Genomic DNA, 12,890 nt, shown 5'->3' with positions numbered 1-12,890 from the left:
AAAACACAAAGACACAGTAACAGATAAAACTAACTAAAGACTGAATGAAATAAAATATTAATATTTAGGAAGTTATAAGTGTAGAATTACACCAAAGTCATTAATGTCAAAAATAACAAGCGATCATGACCCTTAATATAATTATGAGGTTTAGAATAATACAGAACAGGAGTCAATGTAACATAATAATGGAGCTTTAAACAATCCAACTATATTCTTAATTAGAATACCTCAAACTGGGGTGAATGATGCTGGTCTTATAAGGACTACAGGGTTCTGTTAAAATACTACAAGGAAACAAAGCTACACAACCATTGCAAATGGCTGAAGCTCTCCCTTATAAAACCTAAAACGTATGAAGATGGTTACATTAGCTTGTTTCTCATGTGTCATGTGTGACAATCCCCTTCTGTCCAGTAGGTGTCTCTAGTCCTCTACATGTTTGTTCTTGTTTTTTTTTCAGGAAGCAGGTAGATGGACTGTTAATTGCACACACCGGTGAATGATAAAAGGGGACGACTAGTCAGTCACTCGCTCTGCTTGTTTGCCCTCCGGACCAGGCCGGAACGAGCAGCATTGGTCCACACTTCTCTCCGACTGGCTGGCCTGATCTCACGGAGCGTATTTTTGTAATCAATAAATCGTTGTTGCTATGGATCCGCTCGTCTGTCTCCCTTTTTGTCCTCGCCCTTGAGATGGGCGTGACAAATGGGGGCTTGTCAGTTTGAACCCGGATTGGAGATCAGCTTTCAGGTAGTGTGTTGAGTTGTGAACTCTGTTTGTTGGGGGACGTTGACGAGCGTGCTGGGTTTGGTGAGTGAGGCAGCCGTTGTACATCTATTCTGAGAGAGTGTGTTTGTGTAGCAGTGATCGCTCCTTCATAGCAGGTCGCGGTGGTTCTGTCCCTGTCAGGCTTAACAACGATTTCCCTTATGGAGTTTGTTGTGGGGGAATTTTAGTGTGGTGTGAACGTGGGAAGAGCAGTTGTCTCGGGAGCACATCCGGAGTTGCAGGGAGTCGCCATTTATTGGTTGCTTTTTCGGACTCTCGGGCGTTAGTGCATAAATACCCATCACAAGTAACACCCGAAGACTAGCGGGGGAGATTAGTTAGATTCTGGTTAGGCAGTTAGAGGGACGGGGTCGCTGTGACGTTGTGGTTGTTTTGGGAGCGTGGGAGCTCAGAGTGCTACTGGTTGGAATTCCGGTGTTGTGTGGATAACTGTAGATGTTATGGCTGCTGTTGAGGATTTTTTGCGGGATCCGTCTGAGGAGGGGTTGGAGCGCTGCACACGCGAACAGTTACTAAAGATAGCTGAACATTTTACGTTGGAGGTCAGTGACAAGCGGTCTAAGGAGAGTATAAGAGCCGCCATTAAAGCTAATTTAACTGACTCCGGTGTGTTAGGACAAGCTAAGTTGCAAGCTGGCGCGACGTGGTTGGACACTGACGTTTTTGATACTAGATTGACTTTTGAACAAAAGCGGGAGCTGCTTTTACTGCAGGCTGGGATAGAACAGAAAAGATTGGATGTGAAAAGGCTGGAGTTGGAAGAACGCAGACTGAGCTCAACTAGTGCGGGCAACGTCCCCCTTGATGCTTCCGGTAGGGGGGCGTCTAGCTCGTTTGATGTTGGGAATAATCTGCGTTTAGTTCCTCAGTTTTCTGAATGGGATCCGGATACCTTCTTTTCCCTGTTTGAGCGTGTTGCTGATAGTCGAGGTTGGTCTGATTTGGACCGGACACTGCTTTTACAGTGTGTGTTCACAGGCAAAGCACAAGAAGCATACTCTGCCCTCACAGGGGAGGAAAGTAAAGTTTATGCCACGGTGAAGAAGGCTGTTTTAACAGCTTATGAGTTGGTACCAGAGGCTTACCGACAGAGGTTTCGGACATGGGAGAAGGCCGGGAAACAAACCCATGTTGAGTTTGCCAGGGAGCTGGGAATCCATTTCAATAGGTGGTGTGCTTCCTTACAAATTAGCACTTTTGTTGACCTCTGTAATTTGGTTGTCCTGGAACAGTTTAAAAACTCTGTTCCGAGTCACCTTGCGGTATATATCAGTGAACATAACGTGAAGACAGCTGCTGAAGCTGCTAAGCTGGCAGATGAATATGTTCTTATACACAGGGGTGGCCGTGAGTATCAACCTCGCAGTGATTTTGGTTACAGGAGTGGCAATCAATCTTTTGTGGGAAATCATGCAAAGGAGGAAGGCACTGGTTCTGATGTGAACAGTAGGTCAGAACGGATTTCCAGTGGGCATGTGTATGTGGATCTATCTGATGTGTGTCATTATTGCAAAGCCAGAGGCCATTGGAAGCGGGAATGCCCAAAAAGAGGTGCTCAGGTGAAATCGGTTGCTTTTGCTGCGTCTGAAACGCATGGTTTTGTTTCCTCTAAACAGGTGGACACAGGACGGAGGTATACTTTGGATCAGGAGGATTTTTCACCTTTTCTTTCTGACGGCCATGTGTCCATGGTGGGGAGTGATGCTACGGTACCGGTAAAAATTTTGAGGGATACTGGAGCTTTTAATTCATATATTGTGAGCTCTGTATTACCCTTTTCTGAGGAAACCAACACTGGAGACCATGTATTGATGCGGGGAATGGGACTTATGGTGGAACCAGTTCCGCTGCATAAGTTGACTTTGACGTGTGGATTGGTTCAGGGGGAGGTTATCATGGGGGTGCGCCCTGCACTTCCGCTGGAGGGAGTGGATGTAATCTTGGGCAATGATCTGGCTGGTGGCCGGGTGTGGGCTGATTGTCCACTACCTGCTCCCATAGTAACTTCTTCCCCTGTTCTAGGGAAGTTGGATGAGAGTGCTCAGTGTTTCCCTGGGGTTTTTACAGCTTGTGCGGTGACGCGAGCTATGTACCATGCTGAGTCGGCATCCATCCCTGACCATGAAGGTGGAGGTGCCGAAGATGGTGATTTTTTCTCTCTTTATGTCCCTGATTCTCTTTTGTCTGTTTCTCACAGTGACCTGGTGGCGGAGCAGAGAGCGGATTCTTCTCTTCGTCATCTTTTTGACCAGGTTGTCACTGATGACGAGAGTGTGGCCTGTGGGTATGTGTTGAAGGATGGATTGTTGGTGCGGAAATGGTTGGTACATGGGGAGGATTTTGTTGGGGGTTCCCTTTGTCAGACTGTTGTTCCCTCGAAATTTCGCAGTGAAGTGTTGCGGGCTTCCCATGATCAATCAGGTCATTTGGGGGTCCACAAGACTTATCATTATATCCTGCGTTATTTTTTTTGGCCTCGGTTAAAAAGGGATGTGTCTGAATATATCAAAACCTGCCACACATGTCAGATGGCAGGGAAGCCAAATCAGAGCATTAAGCCGGTTCCCTTGTATCCGATTCCGGTGGTTATGCAACCTTTTGAACACCTCATTATTGATTGTGTTGGTCCTTTACCTCGTTCTAAGGCTGGGAGTAATTATTTGTTGACGGTAATGTGTCAGACAACAAGATATCCAGCTGCATACCCACTGCGGACCATTACTGCTAGGTCTGTGGTAAAGGCTCTGACTCAGTTCATTTCTATTTTTGGTATTCCAAAAGTTATCCAGTCTGATCAAGGTTCAAATTTTTCTTCTCATTTGTTCGCTCAAGTTTTGAAACTTTTACAGGTCAAACATAATCAGGCTTCTGCATATCATGCTCAGAGTCAAGGTGCTCTGGAGAGGTTCCATCAGACCCTCAAGTCCTTGTTGCGTACTTACTGTGTGGAGTTAAATCAGGATTGGGAAGATGGCTTACCATGGCTTCTGTTAGCTGCTCGTGAGGTGGCGCACGAGAGTACTGGGTTTAGCCCAAACGAGCTTGTTTTTGGACATGCAGTGCGTGGGCCACTTAAACTGCTACATGATGCTGTGAGTCCTTCAGAACCTCCGAGTAAGTTAATTGACTATGTCAATGGGTTTAGACATCGTTTGCATGTGGGGGTGGAAATGGCTCGGGAGAAGTTGACCTCTTCTCAGGAGAAGATGAAGCGCATCTATGACCGTAAGGTGGACCATCGATGTTTTAGTCCTGGTGATCAGGTACTTGCATTATTGCCAGTTGTCAGCTCCCCCTTTCAGGCTAAATTTAAAGGCCCATTTACAGTCCTGCGCAAGCTTTCGGATCAAAACTATCTGCTGTCCACACCGAGGCGTAGGAAGTCAACACAGCTTTGCCATGCAAATTTGTTAAAACCCTATTACACTCGGGAGTCACAGGTATCCAGCAAAGATGAGGAGGTGCAGGTTGATAAGACTGTCTCTGTGGCTACTACAGTAAGTGGATTAGGTTTCTTATCTGCACTTGAAAACGATGGGGTGATTCCACCTAATGAGAGTTTGTTGACTGGCAGGCTGAAAAATTCTGATGTACTGAGGAATTTGGATTCTTTGTTTGCACATTTGTCTCAGGAGGAGGGCACTGAGTTGACTGCTATGTTTAATGAGTATCTTTGTTTGTTTGGTGATGTGCCCAGTCGAACTCACTTAGTTCAACATGATATCGATGTGGGTGAGGCACAGCCAATTCGCCAGCGCTTTTACAGGATTTCTGAGGAGAAGCGGAAGGTAATGGAGGGGGAGATTCGGTATATGCTTGAAAATAGTATTGCTGAATCCTCTGCATCTAGCTGGGCATCACCTTGTTTGTTGGTCGAGAAGGCTGATAAAAGTTTTAGATTTTGTACAGATTATCGGAAAGTGAACATGGTTACAAAATCTGATGCTTATCCGATGCCACGCATGGAAGATTGTGTCGATCAGGTGGGTTCAGCTCAGTTTGTTAGCAAATTTGATTTATTGAAGGGTTATTGGCAAGTTCCATTGTCTGAGAGAGCTAGAGAGATTTCTGCCTTTATAACTCCCTTTGGTCTGTTCTCTTACTCTGTAATGAGTTTTGGATTGCGAAATGCACCTGCAACCTTTCAGCGTCTCATGAATATGGTTGTGTCTGGGTTGGAAGGGTGTGCTGTATATTTGGATGATGTGGTGGTCTTTAGTGATACGTGGAAGGAACATCTGGCTCACATACGTAAGCTGTTTGAACGACTGGCTGAAGCACACCTGACCATTAACTTGGCGAAGTGTGAGTTTGCTAAGGCTACGGTTACCTATCTGGGTAAGGTGGTGGGGCAAGGGGTGGTGCGTCCAGTGGAAGCCAAAGTAACTGCAATTTTACAGTATCCCGTACCAACAACAAAAAAAGAACTCCAGCGGTTCCTGGGTCTTGTGGGGTACTACCGCAGTTTTTGTAAGAACTTTTCTACAGTGGTTTCCCCATTAACAGATTTGCTGAAGGATAAAGTGAAGTACACCTGGACAGCTTCCTGTCAGAAAGCTTTTGATGATGTCAAATTTGTCCTCTGTTCCTTCCCTGTTCTTGCAGCTCCACAATGGGATCGTCCTTTTGTCCTGCATGTGGATGCAAGTGATGTAGGTGCAGGTGCTGTCTTATTTCAACAAGATGATGATGGAGTTGATCGACCTGTGAGTTTCTACTCTAAAAAATTCAACCATTTTCAGGTGAACTATTCTGTCATTGAAAAAGAGACATTGGCACTAATTTGGGCTTTACAGCATTTTGAAATATATCTGGATTCTGGAAGTGTTCCTCTGGTGGTCTATACTGATCACAATCCCTTAACATTTTTGCATTCATTGCAGTGTCCAAATCGCAGACTGATGCGATGGATGTTGTTTTTGCAGCCCTATTGTCTGGATATCCGCCACATTAGGGGCTCGGACAATATTGTGGCAGATGCTTTGTCCAGGGCACCATGTGCTTAGGTTTAATGTTCAGTCCCTTTTTTTTCTCCAAGTTTCTTATAGGCTTTTCCAGTGGCTAGAGTGGCTGAGCTATTGAGGTGGGGATTGAATGGGTGATTGTGGTAAGACTGCAAAGTCCATTAGTATTGCAATTGTCACCTAGTTGTTAGTATAAATTGCTGTCTTTTGGAGTCCCGGTTAGGACTCCATTTGTATGGGGGGGAGTGTGACAATCCCCTTCTGTCCAGTAGGTGTCTCTAGTCCTCTACATGTTTGTTCTTGTTTTTTTTCAGGAAGCAGGTAGATGGACTGTTAATTGCACACACCGGTGAATGATAAAAGGGGACGACTAGTCAGTCACTCGCTCTGCTTGTTTGCCCTCCGGACCAGGCCGGAACGAGCAGCATTGGTCCACACTTCTCTCCGACTGGCTGGCCTGATCTCACGGAGCGTATTTTTGTAATCAATAAATCGTTGTTGCTATGGATCCGCTCGTCTGTCTCCCTTTTTGTCCTCGCCCTTGAGATGGGCGTGACACATGAGATAATGCATTTTTGTTAAATACTATGGCTGTGCTTATATGTTCTGTCATGCAGAAGATTGAGGGCCATCGTATCGCCCCTTGAGTTGGCTAGGAACCTCCGAAGCTCTCCCTGCTAATTGCATTACCGCTAGGAAGCATACTGCTTCCTGGTTCTAGCTCCTACCTTACTGCCAGCACTATGCATATAGTAGTTTTTTATGGCAATTAAACATGTACTTATAGACAGAGGTCTACCACTTGATGACTGCTTCCAGAATCACTTAAATAAGCACAGGTTGCAGCAGGCTAGGGCCTCGTTGTGCAGGACTTTCTTGCACAAAGATAGATAGATTAAGTGATTTTAGAGCTAAAAAGCTAAAAGAAAATATTCAACGCCTTTTTGAACAGTTATCAACTTTAAGTCTTGTACCATTTTTTATTTAAAAAGTAAAAATAAACATTTCAAAGCAAATTATTAAAAGTCTTCTGACTCTATGAGTAGTAGCTTTTTCTTAATTCAGACAAATTGTGACAAAAAGAAGGGAATATATTTGGTCAGTTCTGTGTACAGTAGGTTAAATCTAAGCGGTTGCCTCGCACATTTTCCTACCAGCTATAGAATCTGCTGCAGGTCACCAAAGCCCTAAGAGTGCTCTCACATATGTGCAGGGGGAGTTATACAGGGGGCCTTTGTGCCTGTTCAGGGTGGGGTTCAGTAGAAGTTGGTTAAAAGACATGAACGAACACAGCTTCAACAGGCTGCAGCCCGACCTCACCCACCTTAATTACTCTTAGTAGCCATTCACAATTCATCATGTGAAAGAGCTTTTATATATATCTACCTTCCACATTTGTCTATACCTATTTCATTAGATTTACATGCTCTGCTATAAACTCCGAGCCGCTGTTACACATAACATCAAGAATTACAATGAATAAATCATTTTATCATCTATGTGGATCTTGTAAGATATTCTGTAATTAATGGACAATGATTTAAGCTTTTACAGTTGAGATACCTGCAAAATAAATTTGATTTTTTTTCTTGTCAGTCGTTTAAACTTTCTGCGTCTAAAAGCTTAGGCTGCTGGTGGACATAAAGACTACTTTTCATCATTCTGCTTCATTGTATCTCTATTCTCCAATTCTGCAGTATTTGTTAGTTCAACCCCTAACCTTATTCTCTTTGTGCTTTTTCTAATTATAGTAGCTTCATCTGATCTGGTCCTGTTTGGCTGTGAAACCATCATGGAGATAAATATCATCTGGGCTGCTGCCATTAACAACTGTGATTAAAGAAGAAAACGTTGAGCCTGTTTTTGATTGCTTAGACCTCTTTCTCTCCTAGACATAGCTATGGGCTCATCCTAAAGTGTGACTAAGTGTATGTGCTCTTTTTAATCACTTTTGATTTGAAGATTGGCTCAGAGCTATTCTTTTTAATTGTTTCTTTCTTAGACAGAGCCACCTATAGAGCTAGTTTACCGTTACCTTTTCTAACATAAAAGTATTTATGTATCAGTGCTTTTACCTGTCATTGATGTAATTTTTTCTGTGTTTACGCATCACACTGAACCAATGCTTGGTAGGGATAGTGCAGAGTCAACACAATACATGTGAATATCTACTGTCTGCACATGTTAACCAAGGAGGAGCAATTCCTGCAAATTCAATGATTTTACCTATCTGATTGACTGTTGAACTGAGTTGTTGCTGCCTTGGGGTATCTCATTTCAATTTCAATTCAGTTTATCAATATAGGGGCAATTCACAACTTATCACATCTATTCAATTCAGTTTATTTCTATAGCGCCAATTCACAACACAAGTCATATCAAGGCACTTTACAGTTCAACCAGATCATACAGTCAAATTGATTCAAATTTTTCTATCTAAGGAAAACCAGTTGATTGCATTGACTCATTGACTTAAATACAATCCCTCACACTAAGCATGCTTGTAGCGACAGTGGAGAGGAAAAACTCCCTTATAACAGGAAGAAACCTCCAGAAGAATCAGGCTTCTGGGGTTCAAGGAGACAGAAGCAGAGATACAAAAAGCAGCTATAAAAGGCATCCCCATCCAGGAAACACACAGCCAGGCCTATGAGCACTGAGCCAGCTCCCATGCCAGAGGACAAAGGGAGCCATCCAGCCAGTCACGGTCAGAGAAACAGGAATACACTGGAAAACAGGCTGATCTCCAGCATCTATAAACAAGGGTGTTGATGGAAGCAGCACAGCTGATATTTCTCTCCAGGATGGTGTCATAGCCAAACAGGAACAGATGAGGCAAAGCTACTCTGAGAAAAAGCAGAGAGAGCAGAATTTTAGAGATTGAACTAACAGATTCTACAAAATAGGAGAATAGAAAAGAGAATGAAGCAGAATTATGAAAAAGGGTCCCTATGTCCTCCAGAAGTCTAAATCTATAGCAGCATAACTATAGAGATAGCTCAGGATAACCTGAGCCACTCTAACTATAAGCTTTATCAAAAAGGAAAGTTTTAAGCCTAGCCTTAAAAGTAGACAGGGTGTCTGCCTCACGGACTAAAACTGGTAGTTGGTTCCACAGGAGAGGAGCCTGATAACTAAAAGGTCTGCCTCTCATTCTATTTTTAGAAATTCTAGGAACCACTAGTAAACCTGCAGATTGAGAGCGAATTGCTCTGTTAGGAACATAAGGAACAATCATATCTCTGATATAAGATGGAGCTTGGCCATTTAAGGCTTTATATGTGAGAAGGGGGATTTTAAATTATATTCTGGATTTAACAGGAAGCCAATGAAGAGAAGCCAGGATAGGAGAGATATGATCTCTCTTTTTAATTTTCATCAGAACTCTGGCATTTTGGATCAGCTGAAGGCTTTTGAGTACAGTTTGTGGACTTCCTGATAGTAAATAATTACAATAGTCCAGTCTGGAAGTAACAGACTTCCAGGCTTAGGTCTACTTTTCTGCCACTCTGTTTTTTTTGTTTTGTTTTTTTTTCATCAGAACTCTGGCTGCAGCATTTTGGATCAGTTGAAGGCTTCAGCTGATCCATCTTAAGGCACTTTACAGTTTACCAAGTCATAGTGTCAAATTGTTTCAAAGTTTTCCAGCTAAGGAAAACCAGTTGATTGCATCGACTCATTGACTTGATGGCAATTCCTCACACTAAGCATGCTTGTAGCGACAGTGGAGAGAAAAAACTCAGATAAAAAACGGAGATACACACTTGTGCTATAAATAACCTGAGCCACTCAAACTATATCAAAAAGGAAAATTTTTAAGCCTAGTAATAAAAGTAGACAGATCCCATTTACCTATTCAGGCATGTAAACATCCCAGAGCTGAGAATAAGCAGAGACCAAAACATCCCCCAGCTACTCTAGAACCATGACAGTCCAATTTTACATTGTTAGCAGTAGGTTCCTCTTTGTTAATTTCTTTTTTTGTTTTGTTTCGTTTTTTGGGTGCTTGTGTATTAGTAGTCATTGACATTTCTTTTATCTATAGTCAAAGTGTTTTGATTAACTAAAGCCTGCCCTAAAAGTTAAAATAACCTGTAGTAATTCTTTAGTCAACCTACTGAATCAGGACACAAAAAAGACTTGCAAAAGCTAAATCATACTCCTTTCGGAAAATAAAAATCACAGTGAAACGTTTTCATACCTGCACCCTGCCCCCTACTTCTCCATCAGCTCACCCCTGTTACAACCACACGCACAGGCATGTATGCATACACATAACACAAACTGAATAAGACTGCTCTTTTGTGTGGTGCATGTGTGCAGGGGGTGCGCTCTCATGTGGCTTTCTGAGAAAGCAGCCTCTGTGCAGCTTACGGATGCAGGTAAAGCTAAATATGTCCTCCAATCCCCTCATCAGCAACGCCCAACTGGTTCATCGACTTGGCCTAGAGAGGAGGAATGAAAGAGACATTCTCTCTGAGAGGCAGAGGTCAGATCAATAGAAGGGCTGATTAAAGTTCAAACAGAGGCCCAACCAAGCCTCAGGACGTTTGCTTTGATTAGCAGAAACTTTCTTTTTTTTTTTTTGAAGGAACCATTATCTTAGAGAAATTCAAAGATGTTAAGTGGGTTTAAGTGAGTCTTGTCTTGTCAGGTCAGTGACTTTTGCTCCAAGTCGCGATTATCCTGACTGTCAGGTTGGGTGGAAGTTTGACAGGACCCAAATGCAGAATATTGAAAACCAGGAATACTCACAAAAAGAGGGCAAAGAAATGACAACAAACCTGCAACATTGACTAAGCAGGAGGTGCATATATGGTAAATGGCCTGTACTTATATAGCGCTTTTTCAAGTCAGGAACGCGCTTGACCAAAGCGCTGTACACTACATTAGTCATTCACCCATTCACACACACACTCACACACTGATGGTGGCAAGCTACATTGTAGCCACAGCTGCTGGGCCCTCTGACTACCATCAGTAGATGATGCAGGTGAAGTGTCTTGCCCAAGGACACAACGACACTGAAAGCCAGAGCCGGGGCTTGAACCGTCAATCCTTCGATTTCAGGGCAAACTCCTACATCCGACAATGGCATCGGATGTAGGAGTTTGTAGGAGAGAAACAGAGAAACAAAGACCAGGCTAATGAACAGATTGGGAGCAGGTGTGAACAGACGAGTCTAGCAGAGAGCCAGGGAAAAGGACACTAATAGAAGAGGACAACAAAGGGTAAACAAGAAATACCTAAGAACTCAAATACCATTAAAACTTGAATAACACCAAATGGAAATAAAACCAATGAAAACTCAAAGATAAAACTTTAATAGAACCAAAACTATGACACAGACATTCCAGTCACTATTTATTTATTAGTTATTTAACCCCAACTGGTGCAATGACTTGCTCTCATTTCCGAAACAACCATGTCGAAAGACGCATCCTGTGGTCGTGGAAAAGATGTTGGTCTGTTTGAGAAGGGTCAAATCATTGGCATGCATCAAGCAGAGAAAACATCTAAAGAGATTGCAGAAACTACTAAAATTGGGTTAAGAACTGTCCAACGCATTATTAAAAACTGGAAGGATAGTGGGGACCCATCATCTTCAAGGAAGAAATGTGGCCGGAAAAAAATCCTGAATGATGGTGATCGACGATCACTTAAACATGTGGTGAGATCAAATCGAAGAAAAACAACAGTAGAACTCAGGGCTATTTTTAATACTGAAAGTAAGAGCATTTCCACACGCACAATGCGAAGGGAACTCAAGGGATTGGGACTGAACAGCTGTGTAGCTGTAAGAAAACCACTAATAAGTGAGGCTAACCGGAAAAAAAGGCTTCAATTTGCTAGGGAGCATGAAGATTGGAATGTGGAGCAATGGAAGAAGGTCATGTGGCTGATGAGTCCAGATTTACCCTGTTCCAGAGTGATGGGCGAATCAGGGTAAGAAGAGAGGGAGGTGAAATGATGCACCCACCATGCCTAGTGCCTACTGTACAAGCCTGTGGGGGCGGTGTTATGATCTGGGGTTGCTGCAGTTGGTCAGGTCTAGGTTCAGCAACAGTATGTGCTCGAAGAATGAGGTCCTCTGACTACCTGAATATACTGAATGACCAGGTTATTCCATCAATGGAATTTTTCTTCCCTGATGGCACAAGCATATTCCAAGACAGTGTTGTGTAGTAACAAAGTAAAAATACTTTACTAATGTACTGAAGTATATTTTGGAGTACTTTATACTTTCCAAGAACATAAATTTTTTTGAGAACTTTCACTTTTACTTCACTACATTTACAAACTTAATTGCATACTTTTACTCCGATACATTTCCAGTGTTTGGTGTAGTTACTGAGTAAAAATAAATAAATAAAAAAAACGAGCGAGAGAAACGTGTTTTGACCCCTACTGACTACAAAGGCTTGTTCATCAACACCAATAGGATACGTCTTTTTCGCAAAGCCAGTCTAAATTTATCCTACACTTGGTTGTGTAACTTATTATAAGAGAATTTAACCTTCAAAGTTTACCAAAACTTGGTAAAAGGCTGGTCCTAATATGGTGAACACCCATTTTCAATGTTAAGGGAGTCAGTCTAGAGGTAGTGTGGGTTCAAGGTTAGGGCTTGGAATATATTGGCAATGATAAGGGTTAGGCATAAAAGTAGAAACTCAAAAGAAAGTAAGTTACATAAATACACATTTGTGGATGGGTATTTACCACTACACATTCGTTGTTTTAGTAAGTTGTAACTGTGATGTTGTCACCCATGTATTGTCCTGCTTAGTCCTGCTCATTGTGCTCCATTCATCCGCGCACCGGACTGGAGTTGTGACAGGCAGCCCGGGCCACAGACTCTCTACCTGTCAAACTCTACAATGGACAAACATGGACAAACAGAGCAGTTGGCACAGTTAGAAGGTTTATTTTACTCTTGGTCAGACAGGCAAGGGTCAGATCTGTGAAACCAGTCAGAGTTTGGGGGCAATCCTTGAATCTGTGGTCGGGCAGGCAGGAGGTCGTCACCAGGGAGTCCAAGATAACAGAAGAGGGTGAGGGGAAGAAAACAGGCAGGTTTAGGAGAGGGAACAAACTTGACTTACTCAAAACTAGACTTGAGCAGACAGATGGCCT

This window comes from Cyprinodon tularosa, unplaced genomic scaffold (assembly GCF_016077235.1).
Source record: "Cyprinodon tularosa strain WSP-4 unplaced genomic scaffold, ASM1607723v1 ctg653, whole genome shotgun sequence".
NCBI lineage: Eukaryota > Metazoa > Chordata > Actinopteri > Cyprinodontiformes > Cyprinodontidae > Cyprinodon > Cyprinodon tularosa.
Note: the sequence above shows the minus strand (reverse complement) of the source record.